Source organism: Megascapheus bottae, chromosome 20 (genome assembly GCF_031878675.1).
Source record: "Megascapheus bottae isolate mThoBot1 chromosome 20, mThoBot2.hap1, whole genome shotgun sequence".
Classification (NCBI taxonomy): domain Eukaryota; kingdom Metazoa; phylum Chordata; class Mammalia; order Rodentia; family Geomyidae; genus Megascapheus; species Megascapheus bottae.
Genome location: NC_143528.1, coordinates 12,737,995 through 12,747,320, shown reverse-complemented (window position 1 = coordinate 12,747,320; position 9,326 = coordinate 12,737,995).

The following is a 9,326-nucleotide window of genomic DNA, read 5'->3' as shown; positions in this document are numbered from 1 at the left end:
CCCCACTCAGCCTGGGTACTAGGGCAGAAATGAAGCCCTGAAGATCAGTGATGGTGAAGGCTGGGGTGTGTGGAGAAGAGTTGAGAGGACAACCAGAGGTGCGAAGGCTTGTGCATGGTAGAGGAAGTAGAATAAAGTATTAGAAGTGAATTTTCAACGTGGGAAGGGGTAACAATGCTCTAAAAGTAATGTACTCACTACCCTCTATACATCACTATGATAATAAATAAAAGAAAAAGAAAAAAAAGAAGTAATGTACCCACTACCTTACGAATGTAACTGTTACCCCTCTATACATCACTATGATCATAAAAAATAAAAATAAAGAAAATATAAAGAAAAAAGAAATAATGTACTCACTACCTTATGAATGTAATTGTAATCCCTCTATACATCACCCTGACAATAATTTTGTTAAAAAAAGAAATACCTTGGTTTCATACTAAGTTTCTATAAAAGACTTTCTCATTTCTCAAAAAAAAATGTGTATTCAAGTGTTCCTAACAATTTTATTTATAGTAATTTCTAACTGGAAGCATCTTAGAAAATCCTCAAAAAATGGCTATTATTATCACTGTTATTATAATTAGTAAGTCCATCCTATTTTTACTTCAAAACATTAGAAGAAAGAATTTCAAAAGCCTTACCACAAGAAATTAATGAATAAGGAGTTAGATGTCTATTTTTAACTTAATTTGGACATTGTACAATGTGTACATGTAGTAAACATCACATAGTACCACCTTAATAAATGTCAGGTTTTTTGGGGGGTAGTTCTGAGATTTGAGCTCAGGGCCTTAGGCTTGGTAGGCAGGCATTCTCTACAATTGAGCCACATATCCAGCTCTTCTTTGCACCACTTAGTTTTAGGATATGGCTACCTTTCTGCCTCGGTATGTGCCTGGACTACCATCCACCTATTTTAGGTTTCTCACTATAACTGTATGACAGGTATACTTTGCCATATTTATGTCTATTTATATGGAGTCTTACAAACTTTTCTGCACTGACTAGCCTGAAACTATGAATCTCCCAATCTCATCCTCCCATGTGGATAAGATGACAGGTACACATTACCTCGCCTGGCTGTAGATTGAGGAGGTATCTCACAAACTTTTCTGCCCAGGTTGGTGTCAAACCATAATTCTCCCAATCTCAGCCTCCCAAGGAACTGAGATTACAGGCATAAGCAATGGCTCCTAGATTCAAATGTTTTACATATCATGTGAATTTACATTGAACCTTATGTTAATTTTAAGATGTTGATTGCAAGATACAGAGAAGCCACGTTTTGAGAGGTTGAAAATGGAGTCTTTATAAGAAAGCTAGTGACTACAAGAAAAAGTCGTGTTTCCTCCAAACATATATACCCTCAAAACAGCTGCTAAGTAAAAGGTTCTTTTCATTCTTGTCTAAATCGCAGACTTCTAATTATCCATCACAGTCCACTCTCAAGGTTTCTTTGTGAACTTTCTTAGTTCTTTTCCTTCTCCACCATGTGCACTTTAGATCACATCTCCATTATAGTTTATATCTATATTTATGCTTGTACTCACGACCTTCTAATCACACTACTGCTGCCTGTTCTCTGTAGTTATACTAAGAACCATTCCTATTGACATTTCAGTCAAGATTAAAATGTTCAGAAAGGTTTATGATAGAAAGAGCATGTTGCATGGCCAGCACCTTGAGCACTCAAGTGGAAAGGTGTTACGGGGTCTCGCAGAGTAAATCATAGGAACCAGTCATCCAGACATAAACTGCTCCTGCCTGGAAGAAAAAAAGAGGAAAGCCTTCAATTCCATTAGCATCTTAATAAAGCAAAGTCTGAAGTCTGGGAAGAAGGAGACTTTGTTGGGCTCGGTTTTTGTATGATTAACCTGGGTGTGAAACACTTTGTTTTCTCACCTAAGTCCAGTTTGAAAACTAAAGACTCCTGATTACTATCTAGGACTTGAAGAAGGAATATTGTTAGCCAAAATCTTTTCCTTCTCTTAAACTGAATCTTCTAAGTTTTTCTGGAAAAGCCAATTAAATTATTTTAACCTCTTTCAATAATAACACTTACAAATCTAATGAACTTTATAAAAGTCAAAACATGGGACTAGACTACTCTTCACTCCTCAGGCAGGTCTACCTCAAGAGATCAGTTTCCTAGTTTTGGGGGGTCAATGGGGCTTGAGCTCGGTTTAGCCACTGTCCTTGAGTTTTTTTGCTCAAGACTCGTGCTTTACCGCTTAAGCCACAGCTCCATTTCAATCTTTTTTTTTTTTTTTGGTGGGTAATTGGAGATAAGAGTCTCATGGACTTTCTTGCCTGGACTGACTTTGAACTGTGATCCTCATATCTCGGCCTCCTCACTTACTAGGATTATAGGTGTGAGTCTGGGTTGGCTTCCCAATTTTCTAAATGGGAATAGCAAGATTTGCTTTCCATGAATCTTAGCATAAAAATGTTTTTAAAACTCAAGGCATGACTCAGAAATTCCAGTCCTAGAGATGATACCACAAGAGATGAGAACATATGGCCCCACAAACGCTTAGATATGAATGCTTACAGATGTTCATGAGACTCAAACCCAACTGCCCAGAAACTGATTGCTGTGATTCTCTGTTACTAAAGATGCTGGACAGGTGGAATTCAGCAGAGTGGGAGTCTTACCTGAGTGTCAAAGGCACGTAGGATATCTTGAACAGCACTACAGTTTCTATCAAACAAAAACACATTGACTAAATAGCATACTATTTAGGGAACTCATTACAGCTCATTCATTGACAATGGACCAGTGTGTGTTGGCCCTGAGCTTGAACTCAGGCTCTGGACTCTGTCCCTGATCTCTTTTCTCAGGGTTAACACTCTACTACTTGAGCCACAGTTACATCTGGCTTTTCTGATGGTTAATTGGAGATTGGAGTTGTTGTCTGGGAATTTGCTTGCCAGATAAAGAGAAGCCACATTTTGAGAGGTTAAATAGGGAGTCTTTATTAGAAAGCTAGTGACTGCAAGCAGCTTCCAATGAACTTAATACTGTTAGGAAAATGAGCCACGATGCTAGCAAAGAATGAGCAGAAAACAATCTCAACAAACCAGATCAACGCTAATGGAAGGTTGGAGAGGGATGTCGCGGTGACTGGAGTAGAGTCAGGAGAAATGAGGCAGGGCACAATGGCCGTAAGATTGGGGGCAGCATCACAAGGACAGTAAGAGTCTCCCCAGTTTATGGTACAGATCTGGTAGGTCCTGGAGTCTATTGTTCAATTTCCTACCCCATGTACAAATCAGGTGCCTATCCCCAGGGTATGGGGGGGGGGAGTTTACAGAAGTTGCCATTATCTACCAAGTTGCCAAGATGGCACCACTGAGAACTAGTTTTTCAGAGTCTCTCAAGCTTCTTTGCCCTAGTTGGCTTAGAACCACAATCCTCAGATCTCAGCCTCTGGAATAGCCAGGTGTATGCCACTGGTACTCAATTTGGGTTAATTTTTTTTTTTAAAACTAAATTTAGCTTCCCTAAGATTTTCCCAAGAATGAGTATTGCTAACTAAACTTGAAGCCTCTGAAGAGGTTTTAAGGACCACATCTCATAGCTAGAGGCCTCTGTACAGGGTTGGTGGTCTCCAGTTCTTGTGGAAGGTCCTCGGAGGTCAGTCTCATAGTCTTCATTTCCTCCAGCCTTTCAGAAAGATGGTGCAGGGGAGACATGACAACCTCACATCGACCCCACTGTAGCCAGAGAAAATTTGGTTCAGGCAGTCCTATCTCCACTCCCCACCCCTGCTCCGGATGCAGAGAAAACTATCATTCTCTGCCAACACAAACACTTCCTCATCTGGGAGGCCTACTAAGTGACAAGTAGCTTTTGATGTAGACATCACTCCCCCAGAGAGCTATTTGTTTGGAAGCTGGGGGACAAGGAAGAAGCTTGTCTGCCAAGATGCTGTGCTATTACATTCTTACTTCCTGCAATGTGATCTTCAGGGCTCTGGGCAGAAGCGATTACCCTGGCCCTTTCAAAGCAAACTTTCTTCAGAAACCAAATTCTTCCTGGCACAGCACTGACATGCCTTTATTAGGCCCGCTGAAATGATCTGTTTGAGGTTTAGCACACTTTGACAGACCTATGAATGAGTAACGGCAGAGGTCTGTGCTGTAGTTGTCAGGAATACTGGAGCTCATAAGTTCATATGTTCATCATTCTGGAAAGACACAGATTATTTTGGAAAACGAGATTCTTGCTGTGAACACAGACAGTGAGGAGCATCTCTGAAAGAAAGCACTATGAGCCATTGCTAAGAAATGGAAGTGGATCATTTAAGCTGGATCCACATTGAGGTAAACTCAGAGAACATAATCTTTTATGAATGGACCGTTTTCATGGAATTGAGACTGTGGCTCCTTTAAAATCACTGCCAATGTTGAGATGACTGACATCTGTCCAGCATTGCTTTTGGCTCCCTCAGCCTCATGTAGGAGGCTCTGTTGTATTGTGTCAGCCTGAGAGATCCCTAGGCTGACAGCTTGCTAACACTCAAGTTTCAAAAGGAAAAACTCACAGTGCAGAATGGCTTAGATGGAGCAGAGCATCTAGGAGAGAATGTTCTGGCTCCAGAGTACCAGAAGTGGGACTCTTCACTCTAGAAGTGCATTTAGAGAAAGTTCAATGTGGTTTTAATAAAGATGAGTTGCAACTGTTGTCTCCATTTACCTCATTGCTACACATTAAGGAGGGTAGATAGTATTTTCCTGAAATGACTAAGATTTCTTGTAATTTTTCTGTGCTGGTACTGAAGCTTGAAATCAGGGTCTTGGTACTGTTCCTTATCTTTGTCCCTCAAGATTGGCAGTCTCTACCACTTGATCCATACTTGCATTTCTGACTTTTTGGTAGTTAATGGGAGCTAAATCTCACAGACTTTCTAACACAGACTGGCTCTGGACAAAGATACTCAGATCTATGTCCTGAGTAGCTGAATATTGGGCATGAGCCACGGGTGCCTGGCTCCAATGTAATTTTTGATGTTAACAACAGAGCACTATGCAGTGATGGTTGCAGTAGAGGTTGCTAAAATGGGATATATACATACTCCATTTTATATGTGAAGGGCAGAGGGGCGCCAAATGGTCCATGCCTTGTTCCTTAGAAACAATGGTGAGAACATTGGCTCTGAATACAGAAAGCCTCAGTTCTAGTCTGAGTCTTGCCACTCACCAGTCATAAGAACTCTCTGGCATGTCCCTTAGACTCTTGGAGGCACATTGTCATGCTCTTATGGAAGTTTGGTAGACAACTTTTGAGGGCTATGGGAAAACACGGGCCCTGTATGGATTATGGGGATTCTTTTTCCTTAAGCAGTTGTCACAGCCACCAACTGTAAATCATGCAGCATAGTCATAGAGATCACAAATACATGTATTAAGCACAAAATGATACAGAAAAGCAGCAAGCTGGGGAATTATGGTCTACACATTTTGCAGACGGCAGGGTTAGCAGGTAAATCAAAACATGCCAAACTAATAATGAGGGAAACAGACTATAAAAGAAGAAGGAAATGAAAAGGACAAAAGAATGAGGACATTTTTGGCATCATAAGCTTACAGGAAACTGAAAGGAGACCCCAATCAGAAAGTCATCTTCAATCACTCTAATTCTTACTCTTAACTCGAGATCCATCTCGATAATAAGGAAGATGGCCCAAGATGGCTGAGATGAGCTTAGGTATTGTCTTCTGATAGCCTGTCTATGTCATGTGCTATCTTTCTCTGCCATATTTCTTCTGTAATAAAGAAATTATCTCTATTCTGAATTCTTCTCAAGTCAGACAAAAGGACTGAGATGAACTTTATTTGCCCTAAATTTCTGGTAACATATTTGGTGCTCTGACTGGTAAATCTGTCTTTTCTGACTTAGATACATAGAAAAGCATGAGGGTAAAAGTGGGAAAGAGTGAAAGAAGGGGTGACATTTCCCCAAAAGAAATACACTCATTACCTGACGGATGAAATGGCAACCCCTCTGTACATCACCTTAAAAATAACAATTTAAAAACAACTTTAATAGGAAAAAATGAATGCTGTTGTATACAACACAGGGGATAAGTGATGGGGGAATCAAGTAGGTTAGGATATAATTGTTGCTCACATGCAAGCGATATGCTTACTAAGAATATGCTTATACCACAGGAAAAGGACATGTCTCCCGGGTGAAGAATGATCCAGAAGAAGTGAGCAAGTGCAGAAGAGGAAGGTAGCTTAGTGTCCATGAGCTAGGATGTGATTTGAGCTGACTTTGATTGACTCCCAATATGTCAGTGGTTATTCAGTAAACATTTGGTCACACATGTGACCCAGTGGTGTCTCTCAGAGAAAAGGCTTGCAACCTATATTCTAGTTTTAATTTTAGCCCTCTCCATCATTTTACCTTTGTAGATCTTCATTTCATCTTAAATGGGAGTTTTTCTGTTTAGATTGCTCCATGTAAGAAGGTAAAATGATATTTTCGATACTGAGGCTTCTGGAAAAGAGAAGCCAGGTAAACAAAGAAACTATTATTATGTGATTCATACTTTTACAATATTTTCATCAGGTACCAAACTAAGATGTTCTGTTCATGTGAATTCCTTTCTTGGTGCACAGATCACAAGGGTATGTTAGACACACTGTCTAATGACTTGATGTCATGCCTGTTTCTGTTTGCTAAGCTGAGTGGGGTCCATTTACAGACACAATCAGCACCGGGAGCCCAGCTGTAGCCATTCTTTCTCTGGGCTGGTGGTATGTTCTCCATGTAACTCTAGGAATATTAAGTGTCTCCACCCTCCATCCTTTCTTTCTCTTCATGGTAAGTTGAGAATTGCCACAAAGAAGAGATTCCAGACCTCACAGGGTCTGTCCTCTGGAATTTGATCATTTCTCTACCTCCTCCCAACCCCCAGCAGAGCAGCAGCCCTCCCTCCAAACCCTGGTGAAAAGCTCTTTTATAGGAGCATTGTGAACTGGGTGGTGTTTAGAAATGGTTGGCCTCCTGAAAGAACACAAATGGCTGCCATCCCCACTTAACAATGCCCTTGGTTTTCTTTATTCCCTTGCTGTCTCCACTGAGCCATTGCCTTTTCAGAGCTGAAACAAAGGGGACTGTGGGGTGATAAGCCCAGGCCAGGCAGCTGGCCCCAGGCTGAGCCTGTCAGCAGGGAGAATGAGGGCTGGTATCAAATATGTGATTCATAGCTGTGATGAGGCTGCCAACTCCAGCTGCAGGGGCACGGTGGGCACGGCCGAGAAGCACTCTGCACAGTGCCTTGTGTATGCTCACTGCTAGGGGCAAAGCTCCTACCCCAATTCCCTCCCTAACTTGTCTCCATAGGCAACTATTCCACTGGCCAACATCCAGCCAGCTCCTCATTTTAGCCACATTCAGTCAGGTGCTTGAAACAGCACATGACTCACAGCAGATTCAGCCAAGACCAACAGCACCAGACTTCTTTGTTTAAGAGTTAACTCCCAGTTCCATAAATGATTTCAATGCATGGTGATATTACTGCTTACATTGTAGCTCTCTAAAGTAATGGAAAAACATGACCAGAGAGAAATCACCAAAAACCCAGTATACAGAGTGGCACAGTCTCACTTATCCTCAGACACTGTCCTGGAATATCAGCTTGAAATATTTTCTTCATAGTCACCAGGTTGAGTTTTATTGCAAAAGATGAAGGCAAGCTTATGTAGAAAGACTTGAAGTACAAGTACCAGCTCTAACCATATCATTCCAGGCCTTTGCCTGAGGGTAAATTTTATCATTGAATTTAGGGACACAGTTGGCTGCCAAGGCCAACTGTGCTTTGCAGCCAACCTTTCTTTCAAGACCATTCCTATTGAGGTACTGGCAGGAAAGAAAAGTAGAGTACTCTAACCTATCTACTGTGCTAACTCTGAATGAGGAAAATAGAAGAAATACACAATCCTTGGTATCTGATGGGTATTGTTCTTGCCTATCCTTAGAGAAAATGGCAAGAGTATTGGCCTGTAACATATGCACATCCTGTATGCTTTAAATCATCTCACGGTTACTTAGAATACCCAATACTATGTAAATGCTATGCTACTCATTGTTGCATGGTTTTATTTAGGAAGGAATGACATAATTTACCTAAAGGTGATTTAAAACATACAGGATAGGCCGGGAGTTTGGCCTAGTGGTACAGTGCCTGCCTAGCATGCACGAAGACCTGGGTTCGATTCCTTGGTACCATATACATAGAAAAAAGCCGGAAATGGTGCTGAGGCTCAAGTGGTAGAGCTCTAGCCTTGAGAAAGTCCAATGACAGTGCTCAGGCCCTGAGCTCAAGCCCAGGACTGGCAAAATAAATAAATAAGTAAATAAAAATAAAGTGTTTAAAAAAAACATACAGGATATGTATAGGTTATAGGCAAATGCTCTATCATTTTCTATAAAAGACTTGAATAGGACAAAACTTGAAAGGACAGAACTTTATTGATATTGAAGTTTTTATATCAGCTCTGAAACTGAACTCTACACAACCTAGAAACATAGTTTTCTCATTCCTAGAGTTCCTAGAAAATAGAAATACAACTGTGCTATCCCTATAAATGTAAAACATCTTTCAGGGCAATAAGACATCATGGAAGTTGGTACAGGTGAAGCAGTGGCTTCCTCTGACTATTGAATTTTACTTCCTGACTCTCTTCCCTCCTTAGACTTCCACCTTCAACTTCCACTTGTTTCTATGGCTGGTTACATCTTCTAAGCCAGTAATGCAGGAGTCAAACAAGCTGAAGTCCATAGAAGTCTCAACAGTTTAAACACATCTGGTGTCTGGGACAGTGTTTCTGAAGAATGACTGTAGTCATTTCAGGAAAAGGAGCTGGAAAGAGTTGACTGTAGCATTTATCATATGTGCTGAGTGTTTATATTCCAAGCCCTGTTGGGATAGATCAAGTTTTCCTATTGGCATGCAGAAAAATCCTGAGTGGATTTCACTTTGCTTCTCCTTCTTCATGGAGCATATAGTGCATCCTAGAAGGGAAGATTAACATCAGAGAAGACAGAGAAATCAGGATCTGTAAGGATTTAAAGTGATTATTAGAGTTCTGGCTCAAATCCTAAATGAGAAGTAATTTTATATTAATTTGGATTCATTTTCCATTTCCTTGAAAACTCCTCAGGCAGCTTCCTAATTCTTTTCCAGGGATATCACTTACACATAGGCTGCCCATTTACCCCCATTAGCTTTGGAAAGGAGAAAGAATAATTTGCCAACATATCCCATTATCATGACACATTCTACACTCATTCTCTCTCTCTATCTATC